Raw genomic sequence first — 25,276 nt, forward strand, 5'->3', positions numbered from 1 at the left:
GGGAAAGTGGGAAGGGTGGGGGAAAGGCAATAAGGGAGAGGAAACAATATGAAAAATTGAATAAATGAAATAAAGTGTTTGTAAATGGGGAGGGGAGGAGAGGGTGAAGGGAGGGCAGGGACAAGGGGAAAAATGAGAATCAAGACCTATTATGTAAAGGTACAGGATCCCAATAATGAATGTAACTGTATTGTATACCTACATTGTACCAATAAAGTCAATAAAAAGAAAAATAAAAGCTGTGCTTAAGAGACATAGGTGTCTAAATGAAGGTTTCAAAGTTAGCCTTTAATATGAGTGTTTTTTACCATGATTTAAGTAAGATCTGTTTGCTAAAACAATACTCCTAAGTTTTAGATATTTTTATACTATTAGAAATGAAGCTTTAGTTGATTTCCTAAGACATTTCATAAGAATAATCATAAGTGAAAATATATAAACTCAATTCCAGCAAGACTAAATCATATTTTCAGTCAAACTTTAAACAGACCATTCCTCACTGTAAAGTCCCTATCTGCAGCCCACATATTGCACCGGTCAACCAATGAAGGTTTTTCCCTCATCTCCATCTACTTTTTTTAAATAGACAAAGGTAAGGAACCCTTGTAAAATAGTTTCTCATCTGAAGTTTAAAGCAAAAAAATTGTCTTGCTCTCAAAGGAAACTCAAATATGTCTGAAAATATTTCTCAGAAATTCAACGAGCCAGAGTGATTTTTTTTCTTTTGTAAATATCTAAATTAACCTATGCGCTTGACTTTGTTTTTGAAGATGCATAACATTTTAGCTCACATGAATTAGAATTTGGATGAACCTTCTTTTTCCTTAGAAAAGTGCAGTAATAGAAATCTCATTGCTTAGAGGAAGAAAAGGCTCAATAGTATCTTTTTTTGTTTGGTGTCAGGGATTGAACTTGGGTCCTTGCACTTGCGAGGCAGGTGGTGGAACCGCTGAGCTAAATCCCCAGCCCTCAGTAGTATTTCTGATTGCAAATTTTTGGTTACAGTTGCGCATTACAAGTAACAATCTTAAGTCCTTCCTGGAGGGGCAGTGTGTGACCCCAAGAAGCAATTACATAGGCCCCACTTGGTCCATGTTCCCTTAGTCTCAAAACTGGAAGTCACAGTTGGCTTCTTTTTATCTCCCTGACTCCACTTTTCCTCCTCTGCTATATTGTCTACAAATTGCTCCTAAATCCCTCCTTTTTTTCTGCTCGCTTTTTCTTTGGGTGAATCTCTCACTTTTTTTTTTTTCTTTTGGTATCAGGGATTGAACTCAGGACTTTGCACTTGAGAGGCAGGTGGTGGAACCGCTAAGCTAAATCCCCAGCCTGGTGAACCTCTCATTTTCAAGCTCATTCGGCACACTTTTTCAAGCCCAGGCCTGTCTCAGCCCATCCAAAATCTCACCAACCTTGCCTTCTCCAGCCTCATCCACTTCACTCTGAAGTCATTTCCTAAAACATCTGTGGCCTGCATGCTTTGATACAGAACTGTAAGTGTGTGTGTTGTCATATAAATTTTTGATCATAATATTCTTGCCCACAGGTAGGTGAGGTGGGTCAGCATCACACTTTATCCTTCTCAGTTTGAAAAACTACATTGGCTTCAGGAGTGATCAAGTATTAATAGTTTAGAATAGTCACTTTAATTCATTCTGACAATATTTTGCCCAAAATGATTTACATGGTAGCATTGAAATACAATGAGGGAAACAGTTAAATGTCTACTAACAGTTTAAGAAAATAAGTGAATAGAGAAGTCTACTCGACAAATACATTTTTGTATAAGTTGGCATCACAAATAGTTTATAGGGCTTCTTAATTGCCTACTGTAAGGTCTTGATCATTTGTGGGTGAGGATCTAGGGATTCACCAGGGCCCTCTCCCCACCTGCAGTCTTTCGATGATAACCCTGTGTCTGACAGGGTCAGATGTCACAGTAAAGCCAGGAGAAGGGCTATGCGGTCTGGACTCTGTCGGTGTCCAGCCTATCGCAGATGAGAACCACATACACGATGTCCCGTGCATAGAAATTCCTTCCACTCTGGCCCACAGTTCGCATGTGCACAACAGGTCGCTTCAGAGCACAACATTACTCTATATGATATTTATTTGTTTTGGAATGTTAAAAGCAAAGAGCTGTTGCTGAAAGTTTAGTGAAACATTAAACATACTCAAGACACTTCCCACACTTTTGTGTTCTGGGATGTCGTTCCCGTAATTAGATTTGTATTGCATGTGAATCGCCAAGATTGTCAAGTTTACAAATAAACTGGGTTCAATAACAACTTTGGTGTGAGATTCTCCCAAAGGAACTTTGTGGAAAATAATTTACAAAAAAAAACCCTATAATTTTTTATCATTAATTCCAAAATGAGAAAGTGGTATTTATTCGCACCTCCCATTTATGGAGAAGAACTCTTGTTTTTTTGTAACATGTCTGAATCTCTGGGCTGCCTCACACATTATATAACCAGAGGAACCCGGCTTGTGAATTTTTACACTCAACTATGGTGTACCAAACCCTTTCTCCTAAAATATTTTCATGGCATCCTTAATTGGTAGCACAATTTTCAGAATTAAGGAAGTGTGCTGTATATCTTTGCAGATAATCCACATACTGTCTATGCATGTTTCCTAAAAATATGAAAACCTGAGAGCTCAAAAAGGGGTTGTGTTCCCTGGAGAGCTCCTTGGATTTCTTTTACTCCAGTAACTTATAAGAATCTTTCTTTTTCTTGTCCAAATATGAAAGCCAGTGTTAATTTGATGCACATAAATGAAATGGTGAATATGAAACAGCAAAAAATAAGAGCCAAAAGGCCCTGGGCAAGATTCCCAGGCAGAGCATCCAGAATTGGAGCTCTCACTTGCAGGAAGCACCATTATTGTCCAGGCTGCCCTGCAAGCTAAATACATTTTATTCTGCTCCTTGATGCATGTTCTGCCTCATAACAAGACCAGAGATTACTAAACTCATTTCTCCAGCAACAAAAATCTGATTTAAAGTTCTCATTCTCCAGAGGGAAAGTGAAAGGTATACTGGCTGGCTGGTAACATCCTAAATAGTAAAATATAATTCAGAAGTACAGAGGAGAAAGGAGAAGGATAAACATTTTCCAAATCCTCTTCGTCACTTTGCAATAAATGTGTGGCACAGATATAGAGTTCCGTGAAGTTCTGCGTTTGTTGGTGTTGTCAGTAAAATGGCTCCTAGCTGTGGCCCAAGAACATTAATATCTCTAAGTGGATGGTTACCACATGTTTTCCTCTTTTCAGATAATGTACCGTACTTTGAAAATGTAAGAAATCATAGTCCTACAGTACCAATTAGGGCAATTCTTCCACGAATGGCCCGAGAATTATTACCTGAGTCTTGACCCTAGTGAAAGGCCTGCTTAACATCACCCAAACACATATTTATTGGATACTCATGTGTGCAGCCTCATATGGTTTCCATATTTTGTTGTGGCTTAATATACATGTGTGAAGTAATCTCAGTTCCTGTACCATATTGTTCAGTATGGAGGCAGTTTGATTTTTGCTCACAGACAAATTAAAGCGAGGACCGTAGAAAAAGAGCGTGTCTTTGTGTTGGTAGCTGTGAGAGGACAGAGTGTAGAATGAGTTTTGGGGATGAAATTGGCAGGACATTAAGTTTCATTTAAAAAAAACCCTGTGAAACAGTGTTTGTTCATAGAACACAACATCAGTTATGCACTTCTAAATATATATGTATGTTATTTTAGATAATTAATATCCTTGGTACTGCTATACTATTAAGTCAACCACTCATCTGACCAACTATTAAAACTGGGATGGAGGTAGGGAGGCTATAGCATTGAACACTTTTATTGTCCATTCGTTTTACATTGTCTTCAAACTGTTCTCCTGTAGCTTGATGATTCATGAGGGAAACGTAGGCATATTTATTCAGCTCTCAAAATTCCACTGCCTAGAAGTGGATTCCTTTTGTTCACTAAAACACACACACACAAAACAGAGCACTGTCATATAGCAGAGACTCTCTGTCTTACCTAAGGTACATACTGGCTCATAAGACACTGAATTTGCCCTAACAGATCTAGAAAACCAATGTAGTCATTGTAAAAGAGGGCTCAAAATTTTTTGTTTTTCCACAATTTTTATGACACAGTATTTAAGAGCAACTGGTAGAAAATACAGAAGTGACTTGGAGAAGAAAGATTAGAATAGAATTCCGTTCCCTCCACCCCTGAACTCCTGAAAGGTATCAGCCTTTCTTTCACATTTTCTGTGGACAAGGCCAGCCGAGTGATTAAATCCAGTTCTTGAGGAATAGGAAAACTAGGATAGTGACATTCACAAGAATGACATTAGCTCCTAATGTTATGGAACAGGGTAGCTAAGACATTTAAGAATGTCCTCATTAGTATTTGCATAACAAAAACCAGTTCAGAAATAGAAGGGAATGGGGTCATCCTGACCAGGCCTTTACAGACAGCAATTAATGCATAATCATGTCCAGGCTTCAACCAAAGATAAAATTAAACTGGAACCCCTGTCAGAAATGGCAAGACTTTTAGAGCTTTTAATGATACAACCCACTGTGGTACATGTAGGTGTGCTACCACTGGCCTAGGTATTGGCGTTTAAAAGAAGCTTCACACTTATGTCCAGTCACAGTTGAGATCTTCTGTTCTTGGTTAACCCTCACTCAACTCAAAGCCTGGAGAACTGAGATCCACAAACTGAAGTGATGCACTGAATCCCTAACCAGAGCTGAGCCTGATGCCGAAGTCTAGATACTGCACTGCCATGGATTGGATGGCTAGCGTTCCCAAAACCTGCTCTTACTGGCTGACTTCTGAGGAGCTCTGGGTCAGTCTACTGTGAATAACGCTTTTATACAGTTAGAATGTCTCATACAACCAGCAGCCCCTCTAATATGGCAAAAGCCCCATCTGGATGGGACGGAGGAAAGGCGGAGTTTCAAAAGTGCATCCTGATGCCCTTTCCTCATTCAACCTGAGCATCTCAGTTCAAATCTGTTGAATATATTGAGATCTAGGTAAGATTTCAGGTCAAGAAAAACCCTAAAAGGAGCTTCAGAAGCCCCAACTAAAACCTTTCCCCAAGTCTTGAATACAAGGACATGAGTTCTTGTTTCCATATTGTTTAAATTATGCATTCTGTTGTGAAATTCAAACATTTACACACAAAAGCAGGTTACTGGGGGTAGCTCAATAATGAGATTGCTGTAGGATTTTGGTTCTGGTTTGGATCATTTTTTGATAACTGACTTGCTGTGTGGCTTTCAGAAACCTTTTGGGTCCTCGGACTTTTAATATCTAAAATAATGCTATATCACTGGGATTTCCAAGTGCTATACCAAATGGTGAATACAGTAAAGGAGTTAGCAGGAAAGCAAACATAAAGCACTGGATGTATCTGACATGAAGTTCAAAATTCACTAGTTTCACTCCTCATTTTTCCAGTTAGTTGAGAGCAACAGAAACGTTTCTATTAAATGATGACACAAGATTGTAGGACAACCATGTTAGATACTGGATTTTAAGGCTTCCTTTCTTTTGAGAATTGTTTTGGTACAACTTCTAAGAGGCATAGCCTTAGAAGCCCCATTATTATGTCACCTTGGTGCATCATTGTGTTTCCAGAGAAAGCAAAATAATTCAGTTTTGGAATTGTTAATATATGAGACACCATTCAAGAATTGGGTCTTAATTCTTCCTGTCTCTACCTACCCCACTTCACAAGTAACCCAGCCAATATAAAGTGGATTAAATCACCTAGAATATACAGCTTCTTCTTTCTACTAGAAACACAAAGTTCCTACTTCTAGTTTTAATGGATTAGAATAAGCATGCATTTTGGCAGTACTCAAAGCAATTAAAAAATGATTTAAACGGCAAAAGAACAAAATTACCAGAGATGAAATACATCAAAGTAATCTAGTTGTTCATTTTTTCATTTAATCAAAAGGCTGAATTTAACTTTTTGTATTAACTTTAAAGAAGTATAAACTGAACAGTTCAGAAAGCCTTTGGATGATTTATTCATGTTCTGTCTTGTTTATGTATCCAATTTAAATTTAAATTTCACAATAACTCAGACTACACAATGATAAGAACGGGTAAGCAGGGTCACTTTAGGAAGGATGGGTGTGAGTGATGATACTAACTGCTAAACTAAGGGGATGAAAAATCATGGAACAATTCCCTGTGAAAATAGCCTAAAGTAATGTTTAGATCTGCCCTAGTACTCAACTCACTGCCAAATTTCCATAATGCTACTGACTTAGCTGCCTTTGAAGAACTCTGCCAAGAGACTTCTCCTATCTGGAGGAGGAAAACAAAGGGAGACCTTTTCCATGAGCTAAGAACAAATCTCAAGTTAACAGGATCCAGATAAAAAGGTAGTAACAGCTGACAAGGCAGGTAAATCGTGCGAGCTTGTGAGCTTGCACACATGTGTATGCACTTACATAGGCACAGAGCAATGGCCCAGAGTCTGTCACGTTCAGTCCTGAGGGTCGCCTTTCTTTTTCAAGCATCATGTGCTCATTTTAAACAGATGTCAGACACAATTTTATCACACAGATGGAACCAACCATTTAAATACACTCACTCTTGCCAAGTCTCTTTGGGGAAAGGCTACGTATCTAGAAAAGCACATTTTATAGTCATATTATGCTTTCTGCTTAAATTATCCCCTCACTACATGAGACAGTGACATTTTATAATCAATGAAAGAGACGGTCAAGTGACAGTTTTCATTAGCATACACACACACCACACACAGACAAAGAGAAAGAGCGAGGTGTCAAAAAGTATTCTGAGAATACAATTATACACGAATTTCGCATCTGCAAAAGTCCAACTGTGTGCTCAGGAAAGCTGCCTTAGTTATCTTGAATTGCTTTTCTGCAGCATTAGTTTGTACTTATTTTTACCCATTCTTGTGCCCCCCCCACTGCAATGTTACCAAGCCTCTGGCTCCTGCCCCCTCCTCCTAATACATACGATTTCTTCTCTAACAGAATGGTAATCATACAGGTCTCCATGTGACAACTTGATTTCTCAGATGGCACTTTCTAAAAAACAATCTGGACTTGGCACCAGAAGCTTGGAATTGTCTTAGAGAATCCTGCACTGTGTGACAGACAGGAAGTGGGATTAAGTTCCCGAAGATGAACTCAAAGATGTCATATTCTTACTGAGTGGTACTGAGGTCTGCCAAAGAAAAACTAGGAGATTGCCAAGGAATTTGAACTCAGATGGCAAGAGACTTTGGTTGACTCAGTTTTGCTTTTCTTTGTTAGTGGGTGGTTGCTTGAAATCTCTTAAATTGCCTCAGAGAAACATTTGGGGTCTGGAAAAGTGAAATAAAGAATAATGACTGTGCCGAAATATTGCCTGTGCTCCTTCCTACTAACATGCCTATTTTCTCACCATACTGCCTCTCTTTATTCTCCTTACATTTTTCTTTCATTTACATTTTTGTTTACTTTTGTTTCGGATGGATAATACATGCTTAAACTTGAAAAGTCACACTGTGTAACATATCTATATTAAAGAAGCCTTACACCACTCCTGTCTTCCTGCTCCTGTCTTCACAGGTAACTGGGAAAGTGTGAACCTTCTGGGTGTTAGTTGAAGTAGGCACCGATAAGCGCGATTTCATTTACTAGAAGCGATGTGCATGGAAGGCCGTGGCGGGGCAGTGTGGCTAGGACGGGGGCTGCCCTTAACAAGAGTTTCTACTCTACGACAAGTGGGCGGGACAGAAGCAACAGATCAGTACGACTCATTGGATTAGAAGGTAGATTTAACTGTAATGATGTTTCTGTCATATTATTATAGGCAGCTAAGTGAGGTAGAGATTAATCTTCAGTCAGAGAGGGATTGGGTTCTCAAGGAGGTAAGTGAAAAATAAAGACATCAGAGATGAGGCTGACGGCCCATCTGAAGAAGGCCAGGCCTCATGATAAAGTCATAATCGCCACATTTACATACTTCTCTAAGAGACAGGCAGAACTTGAGAATATACTGTAATTACCACCACCCAGTCCATTAAGCCCAGACATGCACCAGATACCTGGTGGGTGACCAGAGCACCTGGACCCATCTCTTCCCAAACATGTTCCTGTTTGAGAAGCCATAGATAAACCAAGGTTAACGATGTCAGCTGGAGACCTTTGTTACTTGCGCTGCTACCCTATTAGATCAATGTTATCTAAGTGGCTGTACTTGGGGAGTTGGACCCCCACTGTACCCACTTTGTGACTTTGCTGTATAAATTACCCCTGACTAAAGGCCTTGGTGGCTACCTGCTTGGGACCCCTCTGGTCTCTCAGGAGCTGTCTCTCAGTAAACCTTTCCTAGTCTTGACCTCCTTTGTCCTTTAGAATTCATCTTTCAATTTCAGAGGACATGAACTTGGCACATCTGACATCTAAAATGTTGGGAGTTATGTTTCTTTTATATCGATATTTAAACATTTTATAACTTGTGGGTATCATTTCTACAATATGAAAAAGATAACAACTAAAAGACATGTGGAACCAATAGGAAGAGACTTGGTCACATGTAGTTAATTTGAGAAATGAAGGATGAATTACTGGCTCTTGTGCAGAATACTACAAAGGTCTTATGATTCACAAATTTTACGAACTGAAATTGTTATTCTTAAGCAAAAAATACTGGTTTATACTTGGCTGCAAGTCAGGATGAAAATGGGAAATTGGGAAAATATTATTTAAATAAATTTTTATGCAAATAATATACACCTTCACTAGGTAAAGTGTGATTCAAGAAAATTTCTCATTGTGTAAGCTTCATCAATGGACTGGAAGATCTATGAGGGTAGGGACCTAGTGTGTTTCATGTAATAGAGGTCATCTGGAGACCAGAACCACACCCAGCGTACTCAAGCACAAACAGTTGCCACATAGATGGAAGAATCAAAATGGAAAAAGCCCCCTGGAAAGTTCTCAGCAAACTTTTATTACACTAAAGAGCACATTGCTAGGTCCTTGGAAGAAAGGAAAAGAGCAGAACAGAAATAGATTTCTGTTTCTGGACTGTATAACATAGTGCACCTATCCTACAAACTTAGGACTTTTCACTTAAAACAAAACATTGGGCTATTTAAAGAAAAAAAGCCCCCAGCTAAGGAATTTTGGCAGGGCAACGAGGGGGAGTGAATGGAAGAGAAGATTCTTAAGAAAGATCTTCAGTGGCTCTGCTAATTAGAAAATAACTGAGAAGGATGCAGTTGCTATCAAAGTCAGGGAATTTTCAAGAAGGTAGAATCTGATAATTTAGCTGTGCATCTCATAGGATCTCAATTCATCTGAAACTGGAAACCAAGTTACAAAATGGATTCAGGTTTAAGATTCAGCATTGGTATAGGGAGCTAAACTACTTCATAAAGTTTTTCATTTTTCTTAAAAGAGGTTTCACATGCTCTCATTCAGTACTATTTCACTAGTCACTGAATCGTTCTTTGCTTCCTTTTCACTACCAACACTTTCTACTTTCAACTTTGAAAACTTATATTTTTTCCCTCATGCACAAACTGTCCTTAAGCAATGACTTTAGTGTACCAGACAAAAACACTACCCTTTCATATCTAGCTAGAGGTATCATCAAGCAAACTAATTTCAGAGAGATGTCTTTTTATTTTATTTGGTGGAACATTAATTACTTTTCCCATCCAATTCCTTCAACCTGTCATTTAATTTAACGGATGGAATATGAAGTGCTAAGAGTACAGAAGTACATTACTCTATATTCTTCAGGAAGGAGATCAGCTTGGCCATGAGCTAAAATTAAACTTTGTTTTCCCTTTGTTCTAGGTACATAATACTCATCTCTAAAAGGCAATTGTTTTCTGGGATGTTCGATGAAAAGTGGCTTTGGGTTAGAAAATAATAAAAACACCAGTAAATAAAAGCTGGCCATAAGTCTATACTTTTATAATTACATCTCTCAGGGGAGGTTTCCATAGTAGAAGGCTATGACATTAAATTAAGAGAGAATATCTACACTCTTGCATCATGTTCAAACTCTTCCTCTGCAGGTGAAAACACTCAGGTACTCAGCACTGATTTTTCAGGATTTGGGAAGAAGTGGAGGAACAGGAAATAGGGCTCACAGTTTCCAGCAAAACAATCGGCGCTGTCAGCTCTAAAGAGCAACAACAGAAAAGGCTGGACAGGATTGTTTTAAAGACTTGGAATCTGATATGTAATCAGCAATAGTGACTTGCTTTAACCTGACTTTTACAGTGCTCAGAAAGTTACATCTGGGTCATTAGTCCTTCTGACATCATAGTGGGCAAGCAGAGTCAATATTTGTATTTCTCTCTTCCATTATATGGCCCTCTTCCAAGTTACGAAAACATACCCTTTGAATTCAAGATCATACTGGATAGGAGTTGGTCTACTGCCCCACCCTGGGAGTCCTCCTGTCCTCCATTTCCCTGGGAAAATCACAGAGCTGTGGACTGATTGCCCTCACCAGTGTTGTCCTGTCTTAGTCATCGCTGTCACCAGGTGGGGAGAGGGCACAGCAGCTGGCTCCTGCTGCTCCAGGCAATGACACAGCTGAGTGGCTCTGCTGTGGGCTGTGGTGCCTGGGACTCATGAACGAGACAAGTTTGGATTTTTACCAGTGGGTTGAGTTTGTCTTTCATACATGATATAAACTGGCAATAATCAGTGGGAATTTTCTGCCTGATTTTAGACAAGGATTTAAATTTTCTATTTGGTGAAGCATTAGCCTCATCAGCTCCATTTGGTGACTTCAGCATGCATCCCAGCTCCAAATGAATGATTTATTGCAGAGGGTAATGAAGCTCTGGGCAGCAGATAATCTTTTAATCTGGTTGTTTACCAGATTGGCTGCTACTAGCATGTTATAAAGAAATTATATCGAGTATTCTACCAGTTATTATCACAACTCTTATCAAGACTGCTTTTGAGGAAGGCAATCAGGAATCAAATTTCTAGTGGTCTTTGCACATACAGATCTTAGTTTTCTGTAGCTGTTTTTGTTTTTTAGGTACCAGGGATGGAACTCGGGCCATTGCACTTGCCAGGCAGGCCACAGAACCACTGAGCCAAATCCCTATCCCTTCTGTAGCTATTTTTGATTTTCAATGACGTGGCTTTCCAGGATCCTGCTGAAAAAAGATAGTCAAAAGAAATTTCTGTAATATTCTCATATTAATTCTACTGCTGAAAGAATAGGAATGTTTCCTTTAGGGATTTGAAAAGGGTAGAAAATTTTGAATAAAAAATCGTGCAAAAAGGGAAGAGGAAAGACAGATGGAGGGAGGTGAATGAGAGGGGAGAGGAAAGGGATGAAGAAAGAATTAATATGTGTTACGTATATGACGTACCAACTCATTTCAAGGAATGTAAGTCATTATACACTGCAAATATGTATTAGTAAAAAATAAAAACTGAATATTCACTTGGAGCTTTGTAAAATATAAAGATTGTCCAACATAGTTTTGAATACACACAACCTTGAGAGGCAGTGTTTTTTGGAAAAAAGAACTCATTCTTTCTCCTAAGTATAGCATTAAATTTATAATTATCTTAAAAAACAAAATTTAGTCTATTGGGGAATTTAGGAGGGTTAAAGCAAATATCTTTGCCCTTGTTTTCTTGGTAACTCTTTTGGAAGTAGCCAGGAGAGTTATTTCTATCACAATTTTTGAAGAATAATGAAAAGAATGATTTATTCATTATTTCAGAAATCTCCACATTTTATTGAGTAAAAGTGCCGAAATTGAATATGATCATTTATTACCTGCAATGTATGTGAAAATGAGTGCAATATAAATTTTAAAGCAATTCCAATAAAGTTAACTTTACAAATGTCTCTAATTTCTCATTTTTTATGGCTGAATGGTATTCCATTTTATTTTAAAAAACACATTTTTTTAATCCAGTATCCGGTTGTTGGGCAAATGGGCTGGTTCCAAGGTTTAGCTATTAGAAATTGTGCTGCTATGAGCATGGGTGCAAATATCTCACTGTGGTATGATTCTTTTAATTCTTTGGGGAAGATACCCAGCAGGGGAATAGCTAGGTCAAATGAAATTTCCCATCCTAGTTCTTTGAGGTATCTCTATACTGCTGGAAAACAGTGGTTGTACCAGTCTACACCGCCACCAGCAGTGGATCAGGGTTCCTCTTTCCCCACAGCCCTGCCAGCATTTGTTATTGGTTGATTTCATGATAGCAGCCATTCTTTCTGGGGTTAGGTGGAATCTCAGCATTGTTTTCATTTGCATCTCTTGCATGACCAGTGATGTTCAACATTTTTCATATGTTTATTTGCTATTTCTACTTCTTTGTCTGAGAAATGTCTATTCATTTCAGATGCCCATTTTTTGATTGGGTCTTTAAATTGGGGAGGTCTGATTTTTTTAAGTTCTTTAGATATTCTAGATAGTAGAACTTTGTCTGAGGAAGAGCTGGTGAAAATTTGTTCCCACATTGTGGGTTGTCTTTTCACACTATTGGTCATTTCTCTTGCTGTGAAGAAGCTTTTTAATAAGAAGACATCCCACTTGTTGACTGTGCTGGTTTACAGGCAACTGAGGTTTTGTTCATAAAATCTTTTCCTACACCAATGTCAAGAGTTCTACCTAACTTCTTTTCCAGCCAGTTTAGTGTTTCTCTTTTAATATTTAGATCTTTAATATATTTTGGTTTTAGTTTAGTGCATGGTGAGAGATATGTTTAGTTTTAATCTTTGGCAAGTTGAAACCCAGTTTTTCCAGCACAATTTATTAAAGAGGTGATCCTTCCTCCAGGGAGGGTGTTTGTCTCCTTTGTCAAAGATGAGGTGGCTGAGTGTGTCTGGAGTTTTTTCTGCATCTTCTAATTTATTCCACTGATCCTCAGGTCTATTTCTTTGCCAGTACCATGCTGTTTTTATGACAGTAGCTTTGTAGTATACTTTCAAGTTGGGGATTGTGATACCCCCTACCTTTTCTTTATTGCTTAAAATTGCATTTGCTACTCTAGGTCTCCTCTTGTTCCAAATGAATTTTTGGATTGTTTTCTCAAGGTCTATGAAGTATGCTGTAGATATTTCAACTGGGATTGCACTGAATCTGTATAGCAGTTTTGGAAGTATGGCCATTTTCACCATTTATAGCTAAATGGATGAACACTGAGGTGATACTCTAAGTGATACAAATAGGGCACATGTAAATACTAGTTTCTCTAGTGTGAGAAACTGAAAGTGTAAATAAGGACTGAAAGGTACAATAGATAATGTGAAAGAGGAAGAGCAGGAACAAAGGGGAAGGGGAAATGGGAGGGATAGGGAAAGGAAAGAAAGGAATGGAATTAATATGAGAAAATGAAAAATAATGGCAGCAAGTCCTTGTAGATTGGGAGCAGGGGTTGAAGGGAGGGCAGGGGAATGGGAAAAAAAAAGAACCAAGATTGATTGTGGAAAGGTACAAATTTCCAACAATGAATGTTATTATAATGTGTACATTAAATGTATCAATAAAATTAATTTTTAAAAAGTTAATTTTATAGTTTTAATGTTAACATTATAATATGAATATGGACTATAAACTCAGAAAACGATCACACTGAGTGGCGCTGCTGTTTCACAATCTATTTTAAAGAAAATGAGAGGCACAAAGGTTCAAAGATATCTACAGCTGTCCTCGCCAGTCACTGTACACTGGTTCTGTCCCCACATGGTGGATCCAAGTGTCCTGCTGCACTTTACATGGTTGGAAATGCTCTTTGCCACATGTGATTCTATTTTGTATCCTTTGGCTCCAGACCAGGAACACTGAGTGTTACAATATCTCAGAGAGAGGAAATAATACTTCCACTATTCATACTTCCTATGACACAGCACAGGAAGATGACTCGGATAATGTTGTGGAGAATTAATGTTAATTGTTATTTCCAGTTTTGAGCACCCTTCTGAAAAGGCCAAAGGTCTTATATCTGGGTTCTACTTTAATTTTAAAAAGTTAAAAATAAGTGTTCCTTTCTGACTTGTCCTGAATGAATATATGTAAATGTGATCATTGCCAAGTCAAATAACACTACCGTGATCTTGATCCAATAGAGTAATCAGAAAAGAGTAGGAAAATAAAAAGTAAAAAGAAAGTTTTTCTTTTTCTTCAGGGAAGGGAATAGAGGTTCTAAGAAGACACTATATGCATATTGCAGGCTGTCTAAAATGCCATGGGCCACAGACCTGCTAGCATCATCTCCTTTTGAGTTAGAAGGAAATAATGTTGTAGAGATTGATTATTAAAATAGTCACATATAAAATCATCATCTTTTTATAAAACTCAAGCTCTTTCAGGCTTTCCCTCAAATATACTTAAAGAGAACCAAAATGAACTGTTGGCATGCCTAAGTCTATCAGTCTGCCAAGTAACTAAGTACTGACATACAGAAAACAATTCAGGAACTATTTTTCAAAAATACAAAAATGCATTACATTGTGGATAGGCTCAAGTACATGAAAACAGTACAAAAACAGTCTCCATTGATTTCCCCCCTAAAACGTAGCTTATGAGAAAAATGAAGACTGACTGACTATACATCCATTAAAAGAAAAAAGCAAAAGAACTGTCCATTTCACAAGATGACAGAATCTGAACCCCAATAAAATGATTTCTGTGTTAATCAAAGTAGCCACCAGGGGCTGGCTGTGCACGCAAAGTCAGCCAGAAGAGAGAGGTCAAGCCGTGCTGCTGAAGACACGTCAGTTGAGTTGGTTTTAAAAATGTCTAGGCCTTTTGTAAAACCAGTGTGTATTGTTTAATCTCAATAAGAATAATCTTGTGGGGCTTTAACAAATCTCCTACAAATTTGTGGTATTGTTAATCAAAGTTCAGACCAGCATTTATTTTTAAATTATTTGATTACCGTGAAATTCGGCCCTGAGTTGTTAGGGAAAGTTGTAATTGCTTTTTAAACTGACATGGGGTGTGACTTTAATTGATTTTTTTCTTTTTGGCTGTGCTGGGAAAGCCCCGGCAGGTTAGTCACTCTTCATAATATGTATAATTAGATCCATAAGGCTTCTGTGAGGTTGTTATTTTTAATGGTTGTTTATGATTTTACTGTTTCTGAATTGTGCAGAAGCCAAAGTTCTAGTATTCTACTGCATAACAAAATGAACTATAAGATATCTCCTTGTCACTTATCAGTGTAGCATTCCAGATAGCAATAAAAGATCTCATTATGTAATATTTGCCAGAATAAATGCAGCCATTTTCTATGTAGAGAAAGAAACTGGGAGGACTGTATAACATACATCACTTTTTTCTTTGCTTTTAAAATACAAAAAGATAAACGTGAATTTTCTGAATGTGGTCAATCATATCTATTAGGAATTTTGTGTGTGTGGTACCAGGGATCGAACTCAGGACCTCGCGCTTGCCAGGTGGGTGCTGTGCCACTGAGCTACATCCCTGGCCCTCTATTAGGATTTCATACCCAAAGTGAGAAACACTTTAACACTTTCTTTTTACATTGGAGACACACCAGTGATCCTTTGATAGTCCAGATCAGTAGGCAAAAGGATACTTAATCCCTCTACTCTAGTTACAATGGTCCCTGTTTTATTATGCAAGCATAGTCTTTCGTGCTGTGTTCAGCAGTCCAAACCTCGCCCTTCCTCTATGAAGCAGTTTATAATAAATATCTTTTCATCTTGATAACTTCAGATACTCCAAACTTCCCTTCTTAGCATCAAAGGAGTAAATTAAAGACTGCTTGATCTCAGGTTTGTGTTGTGGGACAATGTCTATTTCATGTTTGAAACTCAGGAGAAACAGCATGTCAAGTGGAGCATATATATATATATATATGTTAGTTTCATCACAAGAAAACACATTTTTACCTCTTTTTCTGTAAATATTATCATTTAAAAACTTTAGCCCTGAAATCCTCTGTACAATACCCTGCTAGTTCACTAGTACACCTACAGTTAATATAGAGGTTCCGAGGCCAGTTTGGTGTTAGTCATGCACTAAGGATGTAGTGAAAATAATCGCTGATGGAGAACTAAGAGTGCGGCCTGGGAATATGCCAAGCTGTGGAATTCTGCCCCCGCGGAAAAGCACTGGATGCAAAGTGGGAGTGGTTACACATCACACTGTGGAGATCCCTGAGTGTCTCAGTCCAGTGCTCCATTCACGTGGGGGAAAACAAGTGAGAGCAAGGAATCCTCCTCCCCCATAGCTCATTAGTGAGTAAATACACTGAACGTACTCTAAGATTTCCACGCACAAGTTCTTTTATAGTCAAGGCACAATTAGCAGCAAGATGAGAAGTTTACCCACAAGTCCCTGTGTAGTTAGTTCCTAAGTTGTCCTTGATTTTCGCATTGGATTTACTAGGAATTTAGGTAGGGAAGAAACAAATAAATTTGATTTCTTAGAAAGGATAGTTAGATTCAAGGGGGAGGAAGGGAAGGGAAAGGAAAAAGAATTAAGATGTGTTTCGCACATGTGCCAAGAATCAGTATGTGATGTAGAAAGCAAGTGTTAATAACAATAAAATTTTAAATAATACATCAATGTTGTACAGAATTATTCACAGGCTTTTGATTTTTCTCCACTCTTTCCACAAATAAATGCATAGGTTTTCCTTATCTGCACAGAAAAATGAAGCACTTCAACAGCAGTTAATCGCTCACAACCTATTACAAAAGCAGTGAGACTTGCTTGTATCTTAGTCATGTTCTCTGGTCCAAATTCTGCTCTTCTAGGAATTATAATGTGCAATGAATATTATTTGGTGATGGCGATCACAATAAAAGGCTTCTCATAAAATGAATGGGGAAAGGGGCTAATCTCAACTACACCAATTATTTTTATTCCTTTTGATGGAATCACCAAGTAATTTGTGAAAAATGTAGCACTTTGTCTCAGGGATATAATCGATTAACACTGTTTCCAAGGGCTATTAATTCACTGGTCTTTTGATGGATTACAGGAATCCATAAAGAAGGTGCTTTATGCTAATATTAATGTGATATATGGGACATCGGAAGTATAAAAAAAAGTTTAGGACCATTTTCTCTCGAGCAGCCTTCTAGTCATTGGCGTGACTTCTGCTGGTGTGGACACTGTGATTTCATGGTAAGGACCAGACCTTGGGATCCAGCTGGTCATATCCAGGCTCTGCTGTCTCAAGGTTAAGTGGTCTTCCTGAGTTTCTATTTTCACTTGGTTAAATGAGATTTAGATACACTTCCTTCCAGTGCTTTCATGAGAATGATATGAGATTAAATATGTTAAATTTGTGAGAGGTCATTATACATAAATTTGCTTTTTTTCCACCTTAATTAATCTCTTAAGAATAGATCACCAGAAATGCAGAATAAAGAAACTTGGCACTGTTCCTCAGACTGATATCATCATTCTACAGGGTAGTCACGTGTCAAATATAACATTGTTCCCGTAAACATCTACAATTATATTTGTTGATTTAAAGTAAGAATTAAGTAAAAAATATGTGCCCTTCTTTTACAATTCTAGGCAAATAGATTGCTTATAAATTCATTTTCTCTTCAAATAATAAACTGCTCCACGTGGTATTGGTACTAGTAGGATATGAACGATTTCTAAAAGCACGACCATCGGGAAGTAAGATGGAGACTCAGCTTTGGGTCTCAGGAACTTGCAAGCCTCAGCTTCTGTTTTGTGCCTCTGATGACTTCTGCAGGCACTGATGAAGGGAACAGGAGACTTGTGGGACATGCGCTGCTGTGTCCTGGAGAAATGGGCTTAATTAAGGACATGGTCCGCGGAGAGCCCACACTGTGTCTGCTCTGTCCCTCAGCTGCTGGTCTGGAGGTGTGTCCAGGTAGGCAAAAGGTTCTACCATTGCCCCTCTGAAGCAGGCTGCTTAAGTGTTGAAAAGCCAGGGGCAGCGAAGACAGTGTTAAGCAACGAAATATTTCAGCTTTCATTATGGTGTGTTTCCCCAGGAGTAAATGCTCCAGTTCAAGTTCAGGATAAACTGATTCACTGTAGGTTAAGTCTGTGAAAGACAGGACCCTGTCTGTTGTGCTCTGTGCTGAATGCCCTTGAATAGGTCCTGGAATAATGCCAGGGATATAGTATGTGCTCAGAAATTATGGGAACATGAACAAGTAAAAAATTTACATTGATTGTTTCATACTCTGGTGTATGAAGTTATTAGAAGCCAAAAATATATAATGGCCTTTAATATTTCTTGACCCCAAGATATATGAAATCCCACACAACCTAGTAAAAGATGGAATAACAGAAAAAATTAATGGAAAGTTAATATTTGACACAACAATGATGCACAGCAAAATAGGTCTATCATTTTTATAAGCTGATTGCAATGAATGCTCATCGAATATTTAATGGAATCACACAACAGTCTAAGAAAAAGTGATTTAGGTGCGCAACGTGGTTAAACACCAGCCCCCTGTTTATGTGTGCAGTAGGCGTTGTAGGGTATTGAGCCAGGACTCACTTTGGAGCAAGACAAGTGCTCTAAATTCACGCTCTGATACCTAAGCTACTTCTGGGCAAGTTTAGCTTTTTGTTTTCCCAGTTTCCTTACGTAAAACAATGGGAAATACTAAACGCCTCATGCAGTTGTGAAAATTAAATGCGTAATTTAACCTAGAATAGGACCATACCAGGCACATAATACTCTGTCTCTCGTCATAGCTCCCTCTCACAAGATCCCTTAGGACAGTGCTGGACACCAAGGAGGTGCTATGTAAACGTCAGCAGTCACCATCACCATCACCATCGGCATCTCACCCCTCTTACAGATGAAGAATTGCTGCCCCGGAAGTAACGTGCCCAAGATCACACAGCAGGTATCGAAACTAAGCTCACCATCTAGGTTGTCAAACTGTAGAGACCGTGCCGTTCACCTCTGGGCTGCTGTGTCCCCCGCAAATGAATATACTGAAAAGGTATTTGATTTCCTCTTCATAAGGGTCTGCTCCTGGAAGTTATTCAAGAATTTTCAAAGGATAATTTCACATTTCTTAACTAGAATATCATTTCAAAGGGTTCTGATAAGTACAGGTGTTTCTGAAGGTGATTAACAAAACTACACTATTATTTAACCCAGTTGCCTGATTAATTTTAGGAGCCAACACACTAAAGCATGATTGCTACTTTCTGCAACTTAGCCTTCACAAAGTGTTAGTAGCTAAAAATAAACCTCATCTGTGAGATGAGCTTTGCTTTCGCCTGACCCTGACCATTCTTTATGTTTAACTACACCTGAGGTGACCCCGCTCAGCCATGGCTGGTTTCAAGCAAGGTTAGCATCAACCTTCCATGCTTTTGCAAAATGGCTGCAGCACACACTCACTTTGAAAAACAATGTGGAGGAAAAAACAGGTATTATCAACAGGGCCGACTACATTTGAATAGCGAATGAGGATAAATTGTGTCTGTTTTAATGTCATACTGCCTCTTCAGTCAAATGAGTGGTATGACCAAGAAACAGACTTCTAAAAAATTTTCATTGCCAGGCATGGCGGTACAGATCTGTGTTCTCAGTTTTCTGAGAGGCTGAGGCAGGAGGACAGCGGGTTTGAACCCGGCCTCGAGCCTGGGCATCTTGGTGGCTTAGTGAGAACTGCTCTGAAAATAAAAATAAAAAGTGGTCGGGGAATGTAGCTCAGTGCAAAGACACTGAACACTGGAAAAAAATGGTTGCACTGATTTTCAGATCTCTACTCTAACCCTCTGAGCAGTTTAGCTCAGTAAGGGAAACCCAGCTGCACTTGCCAAATATACGGTACTATGAAGTGAAAAGACTGAAATTAGAAAAGATTATGTTTGCATTAAAAATGACAACCATCTTCTGGAAATCAGCCTAATAGGTGATACAGGCCAAGGTCGGGGTGAGCTTGTCTTGTGAATTGGGCTGGTCACTTTATGTTTAGGTACTGCTGACCTTTACAGACAGACTTCCTTATCTGAGAGGCCCCCAGCAACGTGGGGACACCGAGGAAACAATCATTTTAAAGAAACCTACATCTCTAGTTAGAACGCTCAGTCTCTCTTGTGAAGCATGAATTCCATACTCAAATTACTCCCCAGTAATTTGAAAAGTTAGAAGGTAATTAGCTTGCTGAAAGATTTTCCCTGCAACACGGTTCTGATTTCGTTAACTCTTTTATCTGTCAATCTCCAATTTTTTTTAATCTGAAAATGTAATTCTGAGCTTATCTCAGATGCTTACCCGACAGCTACAGAGCTAAGGTGTCAAGAATGTTCCTACTTCTGAGTTTTTAGAATAATCATAAAATCTTTGTTGAATCTTTGGGTATGCATGGGGGGCATACTTCTTGGTAATGAGCACAAATTTATGCTGAGTCAGAGAAATAGTTTTACTTTTGATACTTCAGGTCAATCTGTGAATAAATTTTACCTATTTTTAAAATGTGAAATTTTGTAAATTGAAAATTTATTTACAAATAAGTCATAAGATACCTCTTGGCCAAACAAGATATTAACAAGGTATTGCTATATATTATTGCACACCCCCAGATCTTTCCAGTGAGGCCCTCCAGTGTTTACTTCCCTCCCTGAGCTCCAGGTACATTTTTCTAGTGGCTGCTCTGACCCCTGGTCCTTTGCATAGGCTAATACTTTTGCAGAGAATGCCCTTCCCCTCTTTGGGACCAGCCAACACCCTTGGAGGCTGCACTCCCACACAGCCAGTGCTCCAGACAGACACCAGGGATTTTTCTTTTTTTTTGGTACTGGGGATTGAATTCGGGTCCTTGAGCTTGCGAGACAGGAGTGGGAACTACTGAGCTAGATCTCCAGTCCCTGGGACAGGGATTTTGAACATGTTCTGGAAGACCCTATCCTATGCCAGTGCCCTGCAAATCATCCCACATTTTCTTTGCTCACCTAAATGTTCTTTTCCTTATGGCTTAATATTATTTCTTGTCCACTCAACAGGGTGTTTATTATGTGCCAGGTACTTTTCCAAATACCTGTACTATCTTCTTTCATTGTAAAACAATCCTATTATTCTTTGCGTTGTACCCACAGGCTTCAGTTCGCAGAGCTGCCCAGTGCAGGACCCCAGCCCAGGCCAGTGCCTGCTCACTAGCTTACGCTGCCTCTCTGGAGAATAAACACATGGTTGAGCAAATAAATGATTCTTTCGAGCTGTCGTGTTATCTTGACTCAGCTGGGTTACCGGCACTCGGACACCTCTGCCCGTGTGGGGAGCGCCGGTAGAGCTGGTGCATCCCCAATTCTGGTCACACATAGAGGTGTACCTGCTCTCCCGCAGCCTGGGGACTACTCCTCCAGGCACTGGCCTGACTGCTGCAGCTCCATCTGACAGGAATTAGGTCAGAGTGGACGACACCCGTCTTATGCACGAAAAGGAATATCTGAGCAAGGCAAAACATCCCACTGAAATGTCCATGATTTGACCGAAATGATAACCATCTCAGAAATAACGCAGCATGATAAAATGCTTCTTCTGGTTGACACGGTCCAATTATTAAGTTGTGTCTCTTGGCAACAGTCAGCCCCATTTGGCTCTGCTCCAATCTTGTACTTCTCACTGTGAAACTAAGGACTGACTTTTGGGAATGATGCAGAGTATCAGAGAAATATGAATCTTAAAGAGGCCTTTGGAGGTCATGAATTCAACACTCATTTTAAATGAGACAAAACTAAGACCCAGAAAGGCAGTCGAAGAACAATGAATATTTCTTTCTAACCTTAAAGTGACTCAGAGAGAAAAGATACCCGAGAGAGAATAAACTTTTTCATGTGCTCCCTTCCCATTTAGTTACAAAACTGGGAACATCAGGCAGTGATTGTTGCCATCACTCTTTTTGCTCATTTTCACCTTTTACTCATCCTCCATGAACGGAATTCAAAGAAATGTGCCCTCTTCCTGCTAAGAGAACACACGCCCACGGGGTCGCCAGGGGCGGAATGCAGGGGCTCAGCCAGAAAGGTGCTGCAATGTTTTACACGGTTTTAGTGCCCGGGATGCAGTTTGATCTTACAGGCCTGGCTTAAATTTAAATAGATAATAATGCCTGCTAAATATTTGTCCAGTGGAGAATGCATGAAGTAGTCAGAGGGGAGGATGTACAGCTCATCTGAGGTTGAAAGGAAATACATCCAATACCTGTTCCGAGAGGCAGGCACTACGTGGTGAGACGGCTTCCCAAGGAGGACCTGTCTGTAAATTGGGTGGAGGATTAAAAGTATAACAACTGCATGAATACAAGAAAGCTCGGAAGAGCCGGGCTCTAACCTTGAGCCCAGAGCGAAGGTGTTCTTTACAGTATCTCTCTAAAGGAAAAAGAAAATGCCTGGAGACAGAACGTGCAGACTGGCTCCGTAGACTCTTTCCCTTCAAGAGGATCTGCAGCTTGGACTGCGCCTGCCCAGAGCGTCCTCTGCGCGCCTGCTGGCTGTGAGGATCCGGGAGCACAGCCAGCTAGTGTCCCCGGAGGGCTGGGGTCAAAGACACAAGACCGCCAGGCCCAGCTGTTCCTCCTCAGCCCAATGCTACCGCTCTCCAAGTAGCACCGAGGGTTCTCAGTGCTCAAGCCACATCGAACTGACAACCCCAGAGGCATTTCCAGACAGTCTTGGCCTTGCTTCTGCAAACGTGGTCTCACACACGCCAAGTTAGGTACCCGAGTTAATGAGTTTTTGCAGATCTTACATAGTGTATGTCTGCAGGGAATGAAATCTGTCCTGGATTTGAAACAGTATTACTAATGGCAGCAGTTATTTTAAAAATGCAAATCATTTAAAGTTTGTTTATGGGTAACTGCAGACCCAAACATCCTTATTTCTCGAGCGTATTGTTGCACTCTTGTTTCCATGACAGTTTTCCCCATCAGAAGCTCCTTGCAAATAGGGACAGAGACTTCCTTTAAAAAAAACCAACTTATATCGAGGTACAGTATAGACAATACAAAATCCACCTGTTTTCAACATACAATTTTAGGATATTTACCATGTTTATGGAATTGTACAATAATTGTCATAATCTTCGCTTAAATCATTTCTATCAACGCAGTCAAAAATCACCCTCGTTTGCTTTCAGGCAATTAATTTATTTCCATTCCTGGTCATTTCCTAGTGCCTCGAGGAGTGCTTGGCACCTAGTGAATACTCAATAAAATTTTATTAAATCAATGTCTTAGTGAATTAATTGGATACTAGAGATATAGGACTTTCTGTTCCTGAAATCTGACTTTTTATTTGCATATAAGTACTTTAATCTGGCATCAACTCATTTCCTCAGAAAAATGTGAAATGCTCAGGAAGATATTTTCTGAAAATGATAAAATGGATCTAGAGAAGGCGAATAAGATATTTACATCTCTCAGTTGTAAGGGGTAGAGCTCTGCCTTTTGATAGAGACAGTATAACTCCATTATAGTCAAATTAAGGTGATAAAATACTGAACAAATATGGGGTCTACATCCATGCACGGGAGCTTTTTAGACAAAATTTAAATAAAAACTGTCATTTTTAATCACAAATTTATTTGATGTAGAGCAATTTTTTTTTCATTACTAAGGATCAAACCCAGTGCCTTGGGCATTCTAGCCAACACTCTACTGAGCTGTATGCCCAATGTTTTTTATTCATTTTTGAGATAGGGCCTTGCTAAGTTACCCAGGCTGGCCTGAAACTTGCAATCCTCCTGACTCAGCCTCCCAAGTAGCTGGCATTACAGTTGTGTGCTACCATTCTTAGAGCGAATTAAATAAAAACAAGGCAAAACAAAATGAGATTTCACATGCACAATAACATAGAGAACTGAAAAAATTCTTGAGTGTTTCTAAAAATATAAGTGTTCTCATGTTTTTGTGTTTGTTTTGGCGCTAGGGATTAAACTCGGGTCCTTGTGCTTGAGAAGTAGGTGGCGGAACCACTGAGCTAAATCCCTGGCCCTATGTATTCTCATGTTATTTGGCAAATTTAATAGCACATAGCTTTCTGAGGACGCCCTTTGTGCAGCAGGTTGCTTAATCTTGTGTTCCTTTTTGGGACAGCATTCACAAATCAGTCTGTTTCATATAACCAGAGTGACTTGAGAAAGAATTACTAAAAGGGGCAAGAAAGAGATTACTTTTTATTGAAGCATACTTTCCCTTGATCTACAATGTCTTTATTTTGGTAATGTGTGTTATACTTTACAGACATATGGTTCCGAGGCAGAAGGTAGCATAACTTTCCTTCTAACAGTGGCTCTGGTTGGCAAAAGCCTAGGAAGATTTGTCACCCTGTCCTCAGGGCAAATTCTAGATGGTTCAAGTCAAGGACATGGTTCCTGTAGTGAAATGGCTTCAATTGGCATCTGAAGTTTTCCTCAATTTACAGAATAGAACTGGGGATTTTCAAGTCCTATTCTCCTTGAATATCCAAAAAGTTGAGGAGAAGTTGACTGTGAAGGAAATTTAAAGCTTCCTTCAGTGCTTAAAGTGATAATACCTTTTTTTGAGCATTATTTATAAATTACTATAATAAAATTTTACGTTATGCTCTAAATCGTTAGCTTGTATGGGTCATTTGTTCACACGAGCCCTTGTTCGTATGAGTTTGAAGTTTTTGTGTACTCAGCTTCCTGGGCAACCGTGTCTTCCCAGTTACAGTCACAACCCAGTTTCGATCTCTACTATGCAAAACACACAAAGCAAGCAATCAGGCCATAACCAACAAGCAACTCCTGAACGAGAATGAGCTCATACGAGGACTACGTGAAGAGTTGGAAACCAAAATTCACCAAGCTCACAGATGCGGAAAAGGTCTAGAGGGATTGGCTGTCATGTAAAAATTTATGTGGAGGAAGAGAGACAGGAATTAGGTCTTGACAAAATCCAAGTATGGGTAATAGAATTTATATTAAATGAGTTAAATGGATTTATTAATCAAAAATCAGATAAGGGACGGAGGTATCATTTGGTAGTACAGATGTGATACAGCATGTGCTTACCATCTGCAAAGTGCTAGGTTCAATCCCCAGTGCACGAAAGCCAGAAAAGTGAATATAAATCAATACTGGACCAAACTATGGGTTATCAAATATGATATTTACTATGGATATAATTTCAGTTGTAAGGGGTTGGAAAATTGATATATTTTTTCAGTTCAATGCTTTGTACATCCAGTTTGGGCAACATATTGAATCTCATTTTTAAAAAAAAAAGAAAGAAAAAAAGAAAAATCTCCAACTCTGCAAACGACT

The 25,276-nt window shown here is 39.1% G+C and overlaps 1 protein-coding gene and 1 long non-coding RNA gene across 7 annotated transcripts in view; one reads left to right on the forward strand and one right to left on the reverse strand.

The window, feature by feature from the left end:
• LOC104857771 overlaps positions 1-1,457 on the forward strand; it is a 56,331-nt gene extending 54,874 nt beyond the window's left edge. The window contains exon 4 of the long non-coding RNA XR_778958.1: positions 1,266-1,457. This is a non-coding gene — a long non-coding RNA (uncharacterized LOC104857771). The remainder of the gene's footprint in view (positions 1-1,265) is intronic.
• The window catches only part of Kcnq5 (potassium voltage-gated channel subfamily Q member 5), a 388,898-nt gene that overhangs the window by 178,418 nt on the left and 185,204 nt on the right, over positions 1-25,276 (reverse strand). The gene's annotated exons all lie outside the window — the stretch shown is intronic.

This window comes from Fukomys damarensis, unplaced genomic scaffold (genome assembly GCF_012274545.1).
Source record: "Fukomys damarensis isolate Sample0158 unplaced genomic scaffold, DMR_v1.0_HiC HiC_scaffold_27, whole genome shotgun sequence".
Taxonomy (NCBI): Eukaryota; Metazoa; Chordata; class Mammalia; order Rodentia; family Bathyergidae; genus Fukomys; species Fukomys damarensis.